The sequence below is a fragment of the Oxyura jamaicensis genome, chromosome 2, assembly GCF_011077185.1.
Source record: "Oxyura jamaicensis isolate SHBP4307 breed ruddy duck chromosome 2, BPBGC_Ojam_1.0, whole genome shotgun sequence".
NCBI classification, from domain to species: domain Eukaryota; kingdom Metazoa; phylum Chordata; class Aves; order Anseriformes; family Anatidae; genus Oxyura; species Oxyura jamaicensis.
The window spans coordinates 123,961,061-123,982,073 of NC_048894.1; the positions used below are offsets into that span (position 1 = coordinate 123,961,061).

Sequence of the window (21,013 nt, forward strand, 5' to 3'; positions counted from 1 at the left end):
GTTACATTCTTGGCCATTTCAAGACACTTTCCTTCCAAAAGTTCTTTGCCCAATTTGTTTCCCATAACAACAACAATAATAGGAAAAAAATACTCTATTTTATAGCAAGTTAAGGTCCAAAATCTATCCTTTGGCACTTACAAAGTCACCCTTTTAGTGAGATTTGCAGTTACATTACTGAGGCTAGAAATATGGTCAGTGCATCACAGCCCATCCATCCATGTAACTACAATTAATAGCTGTCACAAAACATAATAAGAGTTGATTTATATTTCAAAAACGAGGGAATAATTTAATTAATCATCTTCTAGTGTTTGCATACTTAGCTCTTCTTCAGATCCTCTGAAGGCTGATGGCTAATCTTTCATTGCATCATGTGCTTCAGACTTGGTCTAGCTAGTACATTAAGTGGAAAAAATATGTCAGTTGTGACTTCTTGGCCTTTCATTATATCAGTGATTTTTCTGGGGGGGAGTGGAGGGGGGGAGGGGGGAGGTGGGAAATGCTGTAACACTACTGTGCATTCAGCCAAATCCTGTGGGAAAAAAACCTGCTGCACTCACCCATCCCTAGTACTGGTCGCCTAGAAGTTATTGCACTCAAAATGATGTCAGGGTATTGCTTGCTCCCATGATGTATGGTCAAAGGAGGGCTTATGTGGCCATTGGGTCAGATAAGTTGTGTTGTATGTGGTTGTGAGGGTGCTTTTTTTTATTCCTGTCTTCTTGGCCTATGCAAAATGCATGCCCAAAAGGAGTGTACTGAGACTACCACGGAGAAAGGCAAGTGTTCATTAGTTTTCCATAACTACGTGTGGTGGTAATGGGGAGCAAAAAGGTTCAATGGCAGCTAGTGAGAATCACAAAGAAATCTTTCAGTCAGTGTATCCTAGCTACTACATCATTGCTAAAAAATTGGAAACTGATAATTAGAAAGTACATTATTAAAAGCTGGAGAGGCCAATCTCTGAAAGAAAGAGAGCCAAAAACCCATATTAGGTGATACAACAATAACATTATTTTTCACGTCTCCAGTTATTTCATGCCTATATGTTTTTGTTGTACATTAAGAATATTAAATCTAGATTCTGGGCTTAAATTTTCAAGGTGAAATCCCAGAAGACCTATTGGTTTTCACAGCCACTACTAACTTGAAAGCCTAACAGTACATAGGTTTGCGTTTTGATTTATTAGGAAGCAGGCTTAACCGAATTTGCTGTCTGGAATTTAAATAAGTCTTGGATTTCTGCTTTGCACCTGCACAAGAAGGTTTAGAGAGCTACTGCCCTCTGTAGATACTACACACTAGCAGTATAACCGTCTGAAGAAAAAAAAGTTAAAGTAGAAATTGTTGACAAATGAAGAAAGTTGCATTGGAGTTGTTCTTTGCTGCAACCCCACCCTGCTGAAATAAGAGGCAATGGTCACAGTGAGGCTTATGGGACAGCATTAAATCCAATACTCTATGCAACATCTTTCTTATTGTGCTGGATATATTCCTAGAAATAATGTATAGATAAGTGCAACCTATTTATTGCTTAGAAATTGTTGTAAGTTTTTCTTGTATTATTTATTACAGAAAAAAAAAAATAAAAGACTGATCTGGAGAAGAGTGGAAAAACAATGAAAATATATCTTTCTTACATAAGTAAAAGGTAAGATTTAGAGGACTGTAATATTGCAAGTACTTGTTCATAGCATAATAATATCTATGAGGTAATTTGTTAAGTTCCCAGATACTGGCAGCTTTATATTTAAACTTCTCCAGACCTTCACAGTCTTGGCTGCCTAAAAGTTGGTGTTTTAAAATTCATAATCCTTTCTGACTCACTGATGTAACGAGTCCACTGCCATGTACTCTATGTGCCACTGTACTGACCTGTTCTGCATTAGAGAAGCAAAGGTTACCTTTCATTTTGTAGCAGCATATTAAGGGTATAGGTATTTCAGGTTCCTTAATTTACTCTATCTCCATTTTGGGCTTGTTGAAGGAAGGATCCCTCTCCCTCTCCCTCTCCCCTCTCCCCTCTCCCCTCTCCCTCTCCCCTCTCCCTCTCCCCTCTCCCTCTCCCCTCTCCCTCTCCCCTCTCCCTTTCCCCTCTCACTTTCCCCTCTCCCTCTCCTTCTGTTCCCTGAAAACTACATATGCCTTATTTTTCCCTGGTCCGTCTGTCCTTCCTTCCTTCCTTCCTTCCTTCCTTCCTTCCTTCCTTCCTTCCTTCCTTCCTTCCTCCTTCCCTCCCTCCCTAACTCCCTCCCTCCCTCCCTCCCTCCCTCCCTCTCTCCCTCCCTCCCTCTCAGGTACCCAGCTGTGCATAAAATAACATTACCCATATGTATTCATTATTCTCTGTGCTGGTGTCTGTGCAAGTCACCAATGTTTTCCTAATAAGGTTGGTTTTGACCTTTCAGAAGTTTGCAAATGAAGAATCTCTGTTCATTATCCTAAAAACAGATAGACTTACCTGCTACCGTCCTTATAAATTGTCTGTATGAAACAGTAAAGCATGCTTGTTCCAAAACCAGCGTCAAAACGCAGAGCGGTTCAAGGGCACATAAGCATAGGGAGCCAGGCTTTGGCTGGCCCTTCCCAGGAGGGTGCTGTGCCAGGTGGAGGGAGATCCTGAAGAAGGGAGCAAACTGACTGACTGACAGAGAAGCAGACTTCACAAGAGAGGAAACACTGAAGAACAGAGAGGTCTTTTCAGCCAACAGGCTGGCATTGACAGGGAAACACTACCTGGTGGTTTTATTGCCCCATGTCTTTGGTGAGGGTTTCATAACATACTTGCTGACCACTGGTGTAGTAGCCCACAGTTTCACGCCTTTCTTGCGACAGTACAGGCAGCAGTGTGACAGTGAGGGGAGTCAGAAGACAGAACTGACCCATCTGAAAACCAGCCTTTTTGCTGTTTCACTGGTACAATTTTGGCTGACAGCATTAATACTTGGTCCTTCACTTGGCTCACCTCAGCCACCGGAGGGTGCATGCTGGCACACACCGGGAGAAACACAATGCCAGGATGGAAAGGGAGGGTACTTGTCTCTCTGCTCAGAGGCCTGTGACTAGTCAAGGCTTAAGGGAATGTGAAACTACAGCTCAGGCAAGAAAAATATTTCCTGTGTACATGAAAATAAACAAAACAGAGCTCTTTTACCATCACTGAAACTTTCTCCTGAGTGGAGTCACCTATGAGATCCTACATCTTAGTAGCTGCTCAGGTTAAATGAGCAAAAAGTAGATACGAACCGTAAGGTTCTTGTCAAAGGAAGAAGATGAATTAAGAACTTAACAATTGGATATGGGTAGTTATGTCTCAGTTGCCTAAAGAAAAAATTCACAAGTTTGTGCTATTTTATAGGTGATTTTAATAGTAATTCAATTTAGAAAAGAACAAATAAATGAACAAACAAATTAAAAAGCCAAGACAAGTACCTCCAAAGCTGAAAATCCTATGAAAATATTACAGATATTCTCAGAAAATACCCTGACAACTTACAGTACTTAGTGGAGATGAACATCTAGGTATCCATTGGGATCTGAGGCTGGGAGTGTAAACCTACTTTTAGCCAAACAGTAAGACTACGTTTAATTTGAAGAGATAACATTCTGTTAAATTTGATAGATTGATAGAGTGTTTCTACAGGGAATACAAAAGGAAAGCACTTTCATGTTATTTTGACAGCTAAATAAAATATAGCTTATCATTTCTAGACATGTATTTTACAGTGGTTAGTGGATATGATTATTTTTTTCCTGCTCATGTAGAATATCTGCCATAAATTTTCTCAGCTACATTAAGGCATTGAAAAAGCAGGTACATATTGATAGGTTTTTAATAAGAAACAAAACATGAAGAAGTCAAGATCTTTAAAAATGAATGCATGTTTTTTAATGTTTCAGTTATTTTAAACGTGGTTACTTGCTGACTTGTAATCAAGGTAATTAGACATGGATAAACTTGGTTCTGCAGGGTGATTCAGCAAAATAAATAGGAATAGATGAGTTTAGTTTGGCAAACAAAATTCTAAATCCAATATGAACAGACCTTGTGTTACAACTAAGATGCATGATTCCTAGCAGCCATAAGTATTAATGTGTTTTCCCCTTTTTGCAGGTTTTGTCTACAATAAATTAACTGAGCAAGACATTACAGACTTCTGTCCAATGCTACGAAAATTAACTAAGGCATATTAACTGCAGGAAATCTTCCAAGGTACAAAAATAAAATGCTTACTCAGTAATTAATTAAACCAAACAAGCCATTAGCATGTGCTACATAGCCTAAGTATTATGTCAGGTCAATAATTAAGCTGTAGTAAATTTTCTGGAGGTTCTATTCTGCCAAACTTGAAAGACTCAAGACTAACCCAAGGACCCTTAACATTTTAGTGAGCTAGCAAATGATTACACAGATAGCTTCTCAGTCCAAAGTTTGCTACTATTAACTTTCTATTTTTAAGACATCCAGAACTTTTTTTTTTTTTTTGAATAATATCCTGTGAAAAAAATGTTTTCCTTTCTTGAACATATGAAAATGAATATTTTATAGGCTTGAGCTATATGAAGATAAATGCACGCTTTCCTGCATGGAAAGATATACATTAAACACAAAGTAATGGTTTGGAATTTTCCCTTGTTTATGTAAACCTGATGATTATGAAAACTCAAAGCTAATCTCACTGTGTTCAGCTGGTCATGGTAAAGAAAAGCACTATGCAAGATGTCTTATGTGACTCTGCCAAAGCAATTCTGAAAGATCTGCACTAGCCATTTCAAGACCTAGCTGACTTTTACGTGGAATTAGGCAGTCATAGCAAGTTCTGTGGTAGCTTTGTGATGTGGAGATTGTGGCACTAGGTTAAGAATATGAAATCATACATCTCAACAAATAAAAATATAAAGTTATATGGCAGAGCACAGAGCAGGAAGATTAAAGTACTCCAAAATTATTTTTTTCCCTTGTCTGTATTATTTTGTCCCCTCATTTGCATAAAATATTTCTGTTTAAATAATTTGCAAATTTATATAATTTTATAGCAGGTATATATGTGGCAGAGGTAAATTTGGATTTAAAATTAAGACATTGATAGTAATGAAAGACAGATGGTATACATCAAGTTTATTTCACGTATGAGTCTCTACAGAATTTTTGTTTGTGACCAGTTACTGTTTGACATGTTAACTCACAGTGTATTTTAATTACAAAATATTTTAATTACCAGATCTTTAGATAACTTTTTGTAACAATTGGGATGAATATAAGATTGTTCAATCATTTAGATTACTTACTAATCTGATCATTCTTTTTTAGAAAGGCTATATCTATCTAAATAATATTCTAAAACTTCTTCCACTTCCAGACTTGTGGTTTTAATTTGTATTTTACGTGTTTAAATAGTGGTCTTTTATATAGCCAGAAGAATTTATTTAGTCATCTAGTTAGCTCTCTTGCGTAATATATGCTGAAGAAGTCCTCTGTTTAAACTAGGAAACATCTTTCTATCAAAAATAATTTTATTTTTAATATTTTCAATAAAATATTTGTCAAGTTCTTCTCAGAGCCATAGCTTCCAGAATAAAGGCATATTCCTGGGGGCATGATCTGCCTGCTTTATTTTCTTTCCAGATGTATAACTGCATATAGGCCCCATATAATGCATATATTTTTTGCTTGTATACAGTTTATCAGGATATCATGGCTGTCCTGTACCATTGAGCTAGTCATTATCTCTAGCTCCAGCTCAATGCTATCTGTCAACTTTATCTAAAAATATATTTTTCCTAGGTTGCTTTTAAGGAGGTTAACTAGACTAGAGCCAAGAAAATGCATGCTTTAAATTTCTACAGAAATGAAAGTTATGAAATAACATGATTTAGATGAATGATCTTGCTTTTGTTGGAGAAAATGAATTGAATTATTATTTGCAGCGCCTTCCAGTTCTATTCAATGAAATGAAGGGGGATCATTTTGGTGATGTTTCCAGTCTACCAAATACAAGAATCAGAAATAATCTTATGAAAGACTTTATATTGGAAGATTTCCAAGCAATATTTTGCAGATCAAATAGTTAATGTTTTTTAGAAGAAGCCTGGACAGTGTTTATTTAACCTGAAATTTAAGAAGCTCACTCTTCGTTGGCTACACCATGTGCTGTTGTAGAGAGGTTTCTCAAGAAAATCTTATAAACATACTTTTTCTCTACAGATGTTGGGTCAAACTATCTCACACTTATAACTCACAACTATAACTGTGAAGTATGCATAAATGTAATTCATATTTTCCTGCATTAGGAATGTCTTCAGAATATTTATTATGAAATAAAGTGTTATCACTTCCACCATGGATAAAATGGTTGGAAAGTTCCAAGAAAAATGAAAAGGTGGCTTTTTGACCTGAAGCTTAAAAATCATGTCTCTTATGTATATAATCTATTAATGACACTCTCAGTGCAAAGACTTTCCTGGCACATTATCGACTGACATTCCAAAAGGCAACTTCAGCTAATTAAGTTGAAGAGAACTTAACCTTTGGGGTTAGTTGTTGGTTTTTTGTTTTGTTTTGTTTTGTTTTGTTTGATTTTTTTTTTTTAGAAATTTAGTGTCATTAGTGCACATACACGTATGCCAGCCCCAGCTCCAAACAGACTTTTAGATACCAGTTTATTTTTGGGAAGTGTAAGAGCTTGAAAATATGATTTCACTTAATCTGAAATGAACATGATCTTGAAAGAAGAACCTAAGAAGCTTGTGTTACAGCATTTCATTACAAGTTACAGGGCTTAGGAGAGGGAATTGGTGAGAGGGTCAAGAGTTCTGCACTGACCAGTGGTGTCTCCAAGCAAAAAATCTTGCAATTGCTCACTGGACAGTCAGATGAGCCTTGCAGAATAACCCAGAAAATACCCACAGGCTACTGTGTGGGATTGCTTGTTAGGAGAGGCTAGGAAGCTGGAGAACATAGCCATACAGCAAGTGCAAATAACAGTTTTTTACATTTCAGTACATCATCCTTCGTTTTACTGCCTATATACTGAGGCCACAGTAATGATCTGTTAGCAGAAGGCATTGTTGAGCATCCTCCTTGAAAGCTTACAGCAGAACTATGATCTTTTTTTTGTAAGGTTCATTCTTCTGTGCTCTGAAACTTCATTGTTATTATTTGTCTATACAGGATACAGCCACATCATGCTGAATCTGTATTCAGGCAGCCTTTCTCTAGCTGGGATCTTGTCAAGCTTTTTCATCTCCTTGTCTTTCCTTCTCTGCCCCTAAAAGGGCACAAGGAAATACCTACCATAATAGGCAAGTCCTATGGGAAAAAGTCCTCTAACACAGGAGTACCTCTCTGCATTGTACATCTGTGTGTTATACATTTTATTCATAAATGTCCACATTCAGATATGTGCCCACACAAAGTTTCTCTGCTAAGAAGCATGTACTAAATTATTTCTTTCTGCATTTCCCAAGTGAATTCTGCCATCAGCAATCTAGCTCATTCGTATATTCCACTTTTGGAAACAAAATTTATTTATTCTCCTTTTTCCTCTCATGCTGTCAAGTTTCTGTTTGGAAAAGAAGATTATGCAGAAGGGGATTATTAGCTGAAAGATAAGGTGCTTTCCCCCTAAATGCATTAGGGTAAATGTCTTTTAACTCAATAGATACAATAGATAAAATAAGATAGATGCAACATTGCCCCTTCGTTTTTCTCATTTCCTTCATTTATTTTGTGGCTTTCTTGCCCACAGCACACTTCTGACCTGGACTTGTAAATGGGTGTCATTTCCGTTTTGTTGTCCTTTCCTTCTCACAGATGAACCATTTCTATGTTTTTCTATATACATCATTGATTAAGATCCAAAGGGAGTTTTCTACAGTATAACAATACTATAGACAACTGTAGAAAGTCATAAACTTGGAATTTTTGCTTTAGAACATGTGAGGTTGAAGATCCTGGGATTCACTTGTAGTATATACATAGACTACCACACGTCACTTATATGAAGCAACAGACACTTGTTTGCCCCTGTGGCTGCTCATCCCTATTAAATTAGTTCACACCAGTAGAGATCCAAAGAGGAAGCATGAAGTTTTTCTCCTTCATTTCCTCCTGCTACTAAGTAGAAGGGATTCTCAGCTGTTGATTAAAATGCTTCATTGCTTTTCTTACCAGCATGTTTCTCTGCACTGCATGCCTTAATGAGGAATAGGCAGTCAGCAGTTTGGTGGTTGCTAAGCTGAGAGTATACTCTGTATACAAGAGACAGGCAAGAGAAAAATATATCCTAAAAATTTCTGTCCCAGCCGGTGCCAAACTGAAGGCAACAACCTTTGTGTAAGTGTACTCCTAAGATTTTAAGGTCAAGCTTTCAAAATGCCAGTCTCTTGAATTATTTATAAACATTTTCCCACATTTAGGTTATTTTTTTTCCTGTAAGAGCCAAGTCACTTCCTTCGAACCAATATCAGTTGTATTATGCCTCAGTGGAGAATTGGTGCTATTCAAGGGCATCAAAATGCAACACATGTAGTCTGATAAAAATACTTTAAGTATTACACATAGGAATGTTTTTAAAGTGGAGTTTATTGAAGAATCGTATGTGACATTATTTCCCCCACCTCTTCCAAATATTTCCATTCAGATGGATGTTTAAGAAGACTGCAGATTTTTTTTTCAGCCACACACTTCTACTGCCAGTAACTTGATCCAAAAGTATCTTACTGTTTTTCTTGCAAAAATGCAAAATGTCTTTATTAGGAAGTAGACCAATAGCATCATTAAGATTGTAATGATATAGTCAGAGAATGGAAAAATAGAATGCTACAAGGAAAACTCTTTCCTGGCTTTATGTATTAAGACCAGAAAGACAAAAGAAAAACAGCTAAACGAAAACCATGCAAACAAACAGAACTGCCTAATGTGACATCAGTGGTGAGATATAGTGATATTAAAACTGCAGATGTTTTCTGAGTTAAGTATACAGCTAAGATTAACATTTCTTCACAGAGAACTTTTTTGGTCATCTAGAAAAAATGACATATCTGCAACAGCTTAAATCTACTTGCAGTGAGAAAAGCACTTGGACATGTGTTTATATATGTATATGTGCTATTGACATAGCAATGAAGTAGCTTACTGAATCAGGGCCAAGAAACACTAATGGGAAAACTTTCCAGCATTTGTTGTTCCCCTGCAGATTTACAGATCTAAGACAACATTTATTTGCTCATTGTTGCTTTAAGTTGAATCATTACTGCCTCCCCCTCTGTTCCCAGAAGGAAGAAAAAAGATGGCCTGTTTTCTGTGCCACATGAAGGTCTGATAGGTTTTGTTCTTGACAAGTGATCAGATTATGTACTAGTGAAGTGCAAGCTCTCACCTAAAAAAATGTTGGAAGTAAGAGCAATATTACTTCTGGGGAAAAAAGGCAACCATGTTTTACACTTTATTCCTCAAGTGGAAGAAAAACTGATGGATTTCCAACCAGTTTTGCTGCTCTTGTTACACTGGAGTGTGTACAGATGAGAGATGAAATGTACATGAGAGATTCTTTAAGAAAGTCATCACCCCACTCTCTTTGGTGTTACACAGCCATGAGAAAGCTGGTGCACTAGTTAGTTTATAAACCTAGCATTTGGAGGAATTTAGTCCCAACTCCCTGCCCCAGTCAGGACTTCTGTATGACAGCGCTGAAGTCAGTGCCACAAGAAAGGAGGGAAGTGCCACAAGAAAGGAGGGAAAAGATTGCTCTGCCAATTCCATTGCTCTCTTCCAGAAGAGCTATGGAAATACATACATTTAAGATTATGGAACACTTGGGTAATGCAGAGATAAGGTGCTCATAAATGCAGAAATCCCAGGCTTCGCACCTCAGAAGCTGTCTGTCAAACAGTGTGCATGTTTATCTGTAGGAACTGATCCTGGAAGCTACAGGCCATGCTGGTTGCCACTGAATGTGTTTTCAGACCCTTAGACAATCAGGTCCAGAGCTTCTATGGGATACTGAAATCCTGTGAGATGTAAATTAAGATGACTAAGGCAATAAAATATGACCACTGATTAACAAAGGAAGTCTTTATAGCCATTAATTCTATAATTTATAAATAGTCAGAGACATGACTGAGTAACGGTGTTCAACCATGCAATTAATTAAAAGCAAATAAAGATATGATGACACGGTAATTGTAACTGAAAGAAAAACATTCTTCACCAGCATTTTCAGATTCTTGCACACATTAGCTTTTTCTTTCAGGCAGCAGCCCTTCCTTACAACTTTTCATAGTCTAAATAGGACCAAGTGAAAAAATCATGTACAATGTGCGTTCCTGAATATCTAAAACTATGCAAAACTATTGATATTATCCAGAATACCAGAAGACAACATGGGAATATATTTTTTCTATGGAAATGTGGACTTTGAATTTAGGTTGTGATTTAGATAAATTTATTAATACACCAATCAGTGGCCATAATGTCACAGAGGTGGCAAATAGTATTTGCAGAGCCACATGCTAAGGTTATACTTAATATCCTAGAAGGACTATATTCTTTTGTGGTGCTCAGAACAAGCATAGTGGATGGCCTTTACACCTCAAGATACTCAGCTGTATCTTGATTAATTTTAACCTTATGAAAGAAGAAAAAGTATTTTTTATATATATGTATATATCTTTTTTCCTGTGGTTTCCTTTCTAGTCACTACCGTGTGCTGTTGTACTAGCTTTTGAATACGTGTATGTTTAATAGATCAAGCGTGCACTGAAATTTGCTGCTGGGTCTCTGCCAAGATACTCTTCTCCCTGTCTGAGTATTTTATCACACACCCAGCACAAACTGGGAAAAGATAAAGGGAGGTAATACAGAGCTGAAGGTGAAGCATAGTGCTGAAATACAATAGCAACTAAGATCTAACTATTAACTCAAAGAATATTAACTGGAATAAACAGCAGAGGGGTAATTATTGGGTGTTGGAAGAAAAGGTGATGACAGAGATCCAAGTGGATCTGTTCCACTGCAAGAACAGAATCACAGAATGGTTGAGGCTGGAAGGGACCTGTAGAGGTCATTTGGTACACCCTCCCTGCTCAAGCAGGGACACCCAGATCAGGCTGCCCAGGAGCATTTCAAAGATAAGGGTGTTCTCATTGGGGTTTCAGACTCTTGAAAGATTTCTGGTGATTTTTATTAAAGAGTAACTCTAACATGAGACCAATATCAAAAAGTTCCTATATCTTCTATGATTCATGACTGTTACAGTGAATGCATTAAAGTTATAAGTATGTAGCGCATGCTATCTGGCAAGCAATTTTACAAACAGCTTCCATCTTATAAATCACTGGTATTAAAGGCTGTATTAGACATTTTTCTTTAGATTATCATTGTTACAACATCTGAACTAGCCATTTATCTCTGGAGGACTTGCTCTGGTGTATCTGACAGGAATGCAATTAACAATTGAATTAATACACAAGGTGACATAAAATCCTGTTTACATTTTTAATATTATTGGCCAGAAAGGCATAACAGGGAAAAAAGAAAAACACTTGGGACTACACTCTTTCCCTCCCTCCTTCCTTCCTTCCTTCCTTCCTTCCTTCCTTCCTTCCTTCCTTCCCTCCCTCCTTCCCTCTCTCCTTCCCTCCATCCCTCCTTTCTTTGCCTTTGGAGTCATTTTTAAGTTTATTATTCACTAAGGAAAGATTTGCTGAATGAGAAGGTGTAACTTTGCAAGCTGACTTTTCAGTGCAGGACAAAAGCTTATGTGCATTCTTGATGTCTATATTGAATAGCAACAAAAAGTTTCCATAGACCAGAGTTTTAAAATACAAGCTTGAAAAGTGTATGGCTTCTATCTAAATAACAATATAAGATATATCTTCATCTAGTGAGTATATCTTCACTATATGAAAAGGATGACAGTGATAATTTCACCCATAATTGAAATGCAACCCTTTCTTGGATGTAGAATTTTATTCATACTGGCAAACTAAACAAGAGTTTAGTGAAGAGTGGAATAATATGTGCTGTTAAAACTCCAGAGAAAGGTACACAGGATAGAATGCAGCTACTTAATTAAAATATCTTGTATATGTCTCAGAGATGTTTATTTTAAATAATGGGTATGTTCTTAAGCTGTATGAACTCAAATGCTGTTTCTATGAAGGGAGATGTTTGACCTGCTTCAAGCTATAAAGGAAGATTTGTGATTCTACTAAGTCCACATGCCCTAGATTAATGTTAGTGTCAAACTGATTCTACGTTAAGCTCATTTAATGTACCTTTGGGCTGTAAGATGTTACTTTGCCAGCAGCAAAGGTCACATGTTTTCAGGTATTGACAGTGCAAGTAATGACAAGTTGTTTCTGTGTTTGAGTGGATCAGGGTCTTTTTAGCATTCATCCAATGAATTTGGCAAACGGTAGCCTCTGCCCAAGAGGGCTCTGTGCCTTTGAGCATGCAGCAGAGGGAATTATTAAACCTCCAGCTCTGAAATCTATAGCTTCATTTAGTTCAGACCTCCCAAAGGAATTTTTATGCCTTTAGCTAAATAGCAAACAATTTTGAAGCTGACTTTACCTAGCTAGCAGATCTCTTTTTGGTCATAAAAAGAAATTGAAAGCATCATTTTAAGTACAATTTTTGTTTGAATATATTTATGTATATTAAGTCAACTAGCCTTACAACTGCAGTTATAAAGAAACATGCCTCTGTGAAACTTTGCAAGCATGGGTCCTCATAAAAGAAACCCAATCGAATAGCCGAAACTCAGGAGCAGAGATGAAGTGCCATTTTCTTGCCTCCCTTACAGGTTGTTAAGTGACATTAACAAGTCATGTAACAATACCAAGATTTACACAATGTCGTAAGTCATCTTTAACAGGTAATCAGAAAATGCATTAAGCAGCCCAAATGGGAGCTTGATATTTCCTAAACAGTCACAGACTAAACATGGCTTCTCCTGTACATTTTAGTGGTGAGGAATGCTGTGGGGAGTGAGGAGGGGTGGTGGAATTTTCTTCTCTAAAGCAAAAAGCAACAAAGGGAGTTAATGTTATGATGCTCTGGGAATAGAATTTCATAAGTGTTATCAGACAGCTACAATCTGTACAGGAGATTTTTTTCTCCTAGACTGGGATATGAGAAATAGGAAATGGAAACAGCTTATAGTGGGTGACAAGGGGATGGATAGCCTAGGTGTGTTTCACACAAATATAGAAACCTAGGTCAGGGCTACAGTTACAGTCAGACTTCTCTGGGAAGCAGATACTTTGAGCCAAAAGTCATGTCCTCAGTCTCATTGCTTCCTCCCAGACTATTTATATATTTATCCCCAAATTGTCATTTGACAATGAAAGGACTCAAGGCAACTGACAATAGAAAGGTCTCAGGAGTGCTAGCACTCTACAGCCCCTTCAGGTGATCTACAGAACCAAGCTCTTCTCCTCCTCCTTCCCAGCATATGGATCTTACCCAGGGCAGCTCAAAAGAGGGAGACTGAGCCTTTTGTCACCATTGCCTGGTGACAGGTGAGTTCTCACCTGTCCTGAATTCTCACCAACTCCTGGAGTTGGAGCTCCAAACATCATCAGGATGAGAAGGACCTGAATTTCAGATCTCCAGTTTCCTGGTGGATTCCCAACATCCTGTGAATTTTCCATAGCCAAGGTGTGCCTCACAAACTGTGTTTCTCTGAAGACATTCCTGTTTTGCATCTCCCAAACAGCTTTAGCTAAAAGGCAGGATCTTAGGCAATTAGTGCAACAAAGACAGGGTGACAACTGAGCTGACCCAGAAGCCTAACATTAGGTCTCCAAGGAACTTTAGGTATCTTAAGCTGTGAAGCATGATAGATATGGATTACTTTAATTGCTCTTCTGAAGTTAAGCTCCTAAATTTCTCTGAAAGGGCACTGATGTGATGGTTGCATGCTTGCTGAAAAGCACATTGATTCTTGCTATAAATGACCCGAGTATTGTTAGAGTTTGTTCATTTGCTCGCATATATGTGTTACAGTTCCCAGAGGTTTCCATGCGAAGTATTGTGCATGGAAAAGCCTTTCTCACATCTGTGCTATTTGTTTTACTGCCTCACTTGTCCCTTTCCTTTCAGTATATTTTTCCTTATCAGATTCTCCCTAACTTTAAGCACTTTCACAAACTTTTTTTCTCTTTATTTCTCTTTCCAGTGGCCTTTTCATCTTCATGATGGCTGGGGAAGATGTAAAAAAGTCAGGTGGGGGATGAGGCTACATATTATCTGAAAATGCAGTACAGATTGCCTCCAGGTTCTTCACAGCAAAGTCTGGGATCTGGACAGCTTCCCTAGCTTGCTTAGCACAGCTGAGCAGAGGAAGGGAAACAGGGCACTACTGAGTATGGTTGTATATTAAGCTTCAGGAGAAGGAGAAATAAAAAAATAAAAAATAAAAAGGCATTACAAGCTGAAATTGTGCCAGTATTCCCTCACAATAGCACTAGGTAATAAGGCACAGTTTTCCTAAAGCATAAGGAAAAGCAGTAAGCAAATATTTTTAGTGTTGCAAGTGATGTCTTAATTCAATGTCATTCTTCCAAAGGCAACAGCATTATATTTGTTTATATTGTTAAAATTCAGGATTGCAATTGATGCTTCAGAACACAAATTTATTTTTTTTTCATTCTAACTGTATACTATAGGACATTCATATGTTTCTGTACCCTTTTAAGGAATTAAGTACACTGAGGTTTAAATAAATGTATAAGAAAGGAAAATAATTCAGGAATATATATGTCTGTAGATAAATATAGATGAAGATATTGATAGTGTTGTTTCGTTGTGATGATTGTTGACTCCCCAGCCACAATCTGGGAAGTCATGAAAACTTAAGAAGCCCTCCCCAACATGGCTCTTTCAACCTTTTCCTTTGTACCTTTTGTAGTTGTACAATAGTTGTCCTCCAAGTACAACTTAAAGGAGAAATTCCAGGGAGATTTTAGTCCATATATGTACAGTAAATTTGATTACTTCCTAAAACACTTCAAATCTGGGGGTTTTCAAAATATTTTCAGTAAAACATGTTAGAAAATAGTGGAGAAACAACACCAGTTACCTTATCAGAGAGGAGGATGTTGGTCTCTTTTCTCAGGTGACAAGTGATAGGACAGAAAGAAACAGCCTCACGTTGTGCCAGGAAAGGTTTAGATTGGATATGCGGAAGAATTTATTCTTGGAGAGGGTGGTCAAATATTGGAATGGGCTGCCCAGAGGAGTGATGGATTCCCCATCCTGGAGGAGGAATTTAAGAGACATGTGGATGTGGCAGTAAGGGACATGGTTTAGTGATGGGACTCAGTAGGTCAGGTTGATGATTATACATGAGGATCTTGAAGGTCTTTTCCAACCTAGATGATTCTATGATTCTATGTAGGTGTCAGTATGAAAATATCTGGTCTGCCACTATAGGCAATAGTATTCAAGATGGTACTGCCAGTGGACCTGGAGACCTGCATGTGGACTGCCAAATAGCTTCCCAAGTTTCTCTGAGTGCGCAGACTAGTTTTCCCTCTGGCTGTGACTGGACAGACACAGGCTTAGATACCAACCTCATGTAGTGACACTGACATTTTAAGAGTTAAATCTAGGTGTCTATGGTGTGGAGCTGAATCCCACAACATGTAATTATTTTAGTAGATAAAGATGTATGTATGAAGTACAGACTGTGATTGGATTAGAACTGCTGTGATTTTAACATGAATAACGTCCAATCTATTACGTTATGTGATCCTCAGGTGTAACTGAAATTCAGTGTATGACTAACTTGTATATGCATTTACCTCTCACAAAAGAGATATAGATGCCTGTAGTTGTAAGCCAAGTAATTCTGGAGTGTCTTTCTCATAATTAGGTTATTCAGGGTGCTTGGTAATCATTTGGTAATGCTAACTTCCATTAAGCATTATGTAAGTCAATTACACTTACTCATTTCCAATAAAAGTATTAAACAGAAGTTAGAGAGCTAGTCCTGCAGAGACCAAACAATTCCAAATAATTAGTACCATAAAGTAGGATTATTCATCACCTTCAGAAGTTGTTTAGCATTAAACAGAGTGGAGTCCTCCAGGACACATTCATACCTTTAGAGAGGCTCAGGCTAGGAAGCACTGATAAATCATCAAAATAGACCTGAAGTGATTCATAGATTTCTGTGCATGATGCTGTGTGTGAAGGTGAATCTGACTCTAGGTAATAAAATTCCTTCTTTTATATAATAAGATTCAGTCTTGTTTTTCTGTGCAAAACCAGTTGCTGACAGTCTAGAAATAAAGAAGACTTTGAAATCCTTTTAGATTTAGAACTCTTAAAATTGTCTGTCTCAGCACTGCCTCACCAGATATGTTGGTCATGCATCCATACAGAAGCAGGACAGAGTCAGTACTTGATTATCCATGTGTTGCAGATTATTCATGCCACAGATATTAGCTGAAGCTCAGAGCCACATGAATGTGGCTATAATGCTTCCAGGAGCATCTCAACTCTATAATCAGTACAGCTGCTTTTGCATTACACAGAGCTGGAGTTAATAAGCCCATATGAATCTTATATGGCTCCATGGTAAGCCAGTACCCTGGGAAACACAGAGGTTCTCAATGGCGTTAACCTGCATCCAGCTGGGCTTTATTAATTTGGTCTCAGTGCTGGCTGTGCCAAGCACAAAGTGGAGCTGGCATTGGTGACAACCCTATGGCCGGCAGGTGACAAAGGCAGGGGGGAGTGAAGCTGCTGCTTCTGCACTGTGGTCGCTTTTTCTGGAAGATGAGTTTGTGGTTTGTTAGTGGAGGCACAGTGCCACAATTTGTCAGATAGCTTGCTCAAGTTTTTGTATTGTTTTGTTTTGACTGATGAGTCTTTCTGAAGTGCCTGGAGGAGTGGGAGGGGCCTGCGTTCAATCAGAACAGTCCATGTGTTCCAAACCCCACTCTGGATATGGACAGATTGAGGAGTTTCTTAATGCTTACTTAGGTTGAGCAGAATATGTCTAGAGAGATATATAGATATAGATAAAGATCTCAGTACAAAATTGATTCTAAGGTTGTGTATCCATCTCTAAACCATATTTCACATCAAGAGTCTCCAATGCTTTGATACTAGACTGACACGGTCCCTATGATCTGAGCAGCTCTTGTAAGCCTACAGCATGAAATAGTCTTCCAGAACTAATTTTCATTTTCTCTAAACTCTTAATACACGTGTACTTCATATAGCAGTGTGACACCTAAGATCTAGGCTAATTGTGAAAGTTTAGCCTCAGCTTTATTAAAATATTAGTAATTTATGATGGCTGTGAAAATTGCTGCATGTTGTTCCCATACCTGACAGAGTCACTTTCAGATGAAGTTGTTTTTAGCTGCCATTGATTTTGCCTTCACAAAAGGCAGACAATTCCAGACAATAAACTTTTGGGATATTTCCCCAGCTTCTTTATAATTGTATATCCACTTCTTTAATTTTCTTTTCAAAATTCCTATTTCAAGGAGTGAATGTTCCAAGACTGTGATATTAGCTTATGTATAAATGAAATCCAGAAACCTCAAGAGTGCCATCAGACAATGGAAAACTAAGGTCAATGGACAAGTCTGAAACATAGTTAGAGAAAAAGGTAACAAGAAAAACATCTTAATTGTGCTGAAGCAAAGGTCTCTATGGGCTGCAAATATTTTCCATTTCTATAGCAATTTATCATCAAGAACTCTCTAAGCATATAAATAAATTAAACTTCATAATCTGAAAGCTGGATAAGACTTATATTAGGTTTGGTTCTGTTTATCACTGGAGTACAGTCTGATCCATTTGTGATTGATGTTTGACAGTATATAGTCCTGTTGACCTGGATGGTAACAATCTCATATAGAAAGTATTTCTAAATTGTAACTTTAGACAAGGTTCTGACCAAACATTTAATGTCAACAGTGACAAACTTAAGAAACTGCCTAAACTGAGAAGGAAACTACTGTTGGTATTCTCTAATGAATGCATTGGGAACTCCCATAAATAGGGGTAGAACTAACCATGTCTCGCTATTTGCCTGGGCCAGTCCCTTAATCTTTTCTTATCATAACAAGGACCAAAGGTATGCCATGTGGAACAGATTCTGAAAGTTTTGTGGACACAAAAAAATCTGTTGCCTGTGACCCCAAAGAAAATTGGGACATTTGGTAAGATTTCAGTTTGCTTGTGTTCCTTTGAGCCTTTCTGCCAGAAGTGTTGAATTATTTGAACTATGTCGATAATTGCCTAAGTTTGTCTACATGATCTAAGTCATTTAATAAATTACTTATAAGAGTAGTGAATTTGATGAGAGTCTAAGTTAACCTAATTAATCATCAGTTAATCATGATCTTGTATCTAGATGAGAAGCAGTCTTGCAATATGCAGTGCCTGAAGGCACTAAGTAAGAATACTGTATCTCACATGAAGTTTTGGAGTTTTTTTGTTTGTTTGTTTGTTTGCTTGTTTTTTAATCTTATTTACGACTGCACTAGCCTATAGGCATACTATAAATTGATTAAAGTTCAAAACAACATTGAAATTATTTACAGCCTCTGCCCTTCCTGTAGTGTACTTCAGCTTTTTATATACTGCATTCTTTAAATTAATTTCCTCAGCATTTTTGGAAAAAAAAAAAAAAACTGTCTGCAGAAATAACTATACCACAAACACACTGCCTTATTGCCTCTTTAATAAGTCTGCATCTTTCCCAAAAGCTTCAGAGACACCATGTGTGTCCAGCAGGTAAACTAATCTATTGTTTCCAGCTAACATTCAGTTTCAAAGTAATGAGCTAGGCTTCAAGGCATCCCCATTGCAGAATTATAATTTGGGAGAAGAGATGATCTATTAGGTACAATGATCAAAACCATTTCTTTGCAGATGAAAATCATTGCTTATGACTTCATCCAAATAGAACTAACCAGAGCAGCTTTTGTTTGAGCATCTCTTCTGTCCTGTAACTTTCTTATAGTGTAGTGTTCTGTAGCAGTTTGGAGAGCCTTAGTGTGTTTCTAACAACTCATAACTATGCATGTTATATTGCTGTGTCTGAGTGTTGACAGGACAAAGGCTTTGATACTGGTAGAGGGTTTTTATCCAAGAAGAATTGTGTCACTGAATGTAAAACAGAAATCTTAAAAAATGCCTTCATGGTCTTTGTTGTTATTTTCACCTTTAAAGACCAAACTTTAGGGCAGTTCAGTGAACTTGGGGTTCATGTGGCAGACCTGTGACATGGTGTCCTTTGCCTCCAAAATTTTCCTACCCAAGGAGCTCCTATGAACTCACCTGAGCAGACTTTCAATGGACCTGTCTGAAACTCCATCTACTTCTGTGGCTGGTTTCTGCTGTGCTTATCAAACCTAACTGAATTGTACCAAAATCAACAGGGCTAAAACTAGAACAGTAACTAGGAATTAATCAGCTAATAATATTAGCATGGCTAAATGTACTTATCATTAAACAAAATCATAAAATTTCATAGTTCAAATGGCCGCTTTTTTCCATGCTACACTGGTTCCTGTATTTGTTCAAAATGCTTAGTCCAAAATTGAAGAAATGTCTCTTTTTCAGAGGAGGACTCAGTTCATTCATACTGTAGCCTTAGGAAAATTTCTCAGCGCACGGTATTTTGTTCTGGGAACATTTATGTTCTGAAGTCAAGTTCAAATGTTCACACACATTAGCTATATGAACAAACCAATTGTGTAAAATTTCAAGTCACTTTTTAACAAAGTCCACTTCTAAACAAAAATGTTCCAAGTTAATTCTTGAGTTTACTTTGCTAGGCCAACCAGATTGGACCTTGAACAACCAAGGAATGGGTGCAGTAAAATGAAAGTACTAACAATGTTACTAAATTTATGTAAAAAAATTTAACTGCATAAAAGGCCCTGCATATTATCAGGTTGTCTAAGGAGCCTAAGGCCATTCAGTGATGGTAAGCTGTAGCAGTGATACCAACTTTCCCAATCTTGTCTACACACAGTAGGAGAACAGCAGGCCTTTGTGTTGCCTGGGAGAAGAAACAAGTCTGCTGCCTATTTCTGTCTTCTCCCCTTCTTCCCTACCAAAACAAGTGCAAGAACAGGATTTTTACCAAAATTGTTACCCAATGCTGTCCATGGTGGGAGCGGTCTTTCGTGCAGGAAAGACTATAGGAAACGTATCAGCTCACCTCTTAGTAAGGAAGACTAGTGAGATGCGGAGAAGGGCTATAATTTCACCTGTGTATGGTTTTGTGGTTTCCCAGATGGGACCCAACCCTGACAGGCATGAGATTAGTTTACTGTAAAGAAGAGAAACATAGAATTAGAAACCTGTAATAAAAAATGAAAACCATCCTTTGGAAACATATAGCTGGCTTGGCTCTGTACATAGGTTTGTTCCCTACTCCTACTCTCTAGCTTTAAAAGAGGCACCGGGGAACATGGATTAAATGATTAAATCAAATCAACTAACTAATTACATTAAAACAGTAAACTGGATAAAATTACTAGGGTTTGTTTGTTTTACAATATTGTGAAGGCAAATTCCCTACACAGCTTCACATACAAAATAGGAAAGACTATTATTTAATGGGTCTTGGCCACAGGAGTTTTGCAAAGGATCAGAGCCAGAAATAGCAGTCAGGATGAAATGATACTTCAGACAAAGTGGAGCAGTATTCCCTGACAGTTCTGCCAAATTTGTTAATTTATTTTAATGATTATTTTAAGCACTGAATGATACTTTGTTTTAGTGGAGGTAGCCTGCCCATGCTAGCAGGCTACATGACACTGAATCCATGTTTTGATTAGCATCAAGATTCCCACATATGTAAATCAATTCATTGTGCAAAGGCACCATATATATATATATAAAAAAAAAAAAAATGTAGTACATGGTGCCCTTCCTATTTTATGTCATCAGAACTCTTTCTTCTTCAGTCCTGAAGAAAAGACATTTTTAACATTGCCAGCTCTCTCTGCTTTATCAGACATC

General features: G+C 37.5%; 1 protein-coding gene across 2 annotated transcripts in view; it reads left to right on the forward strand.

Annotated features, from left to right (window-relative positions):
* The first annotated feature begins 1,578 nt into the window (after positions 1-1,578).
* SULF1 (sulfatase 1) overlaps positions 1,579-21,013 on the forward strand; it is a 106,897-nt gene continuing 87,462 nt past the window's right edge. For both annotated transcript variants that reach the window (XM_035319450.1, XM_035319454.1), the window contains exons 1-2: positions 1,579-1,654; positions 4,118-4,216. The gene's annotated coding sequence lies outside the window, so the exon portion shown is untranslated. The remainder of the gene's footprint in view (positions 1,655-4,117; positions 4,217-21,013) is intronic.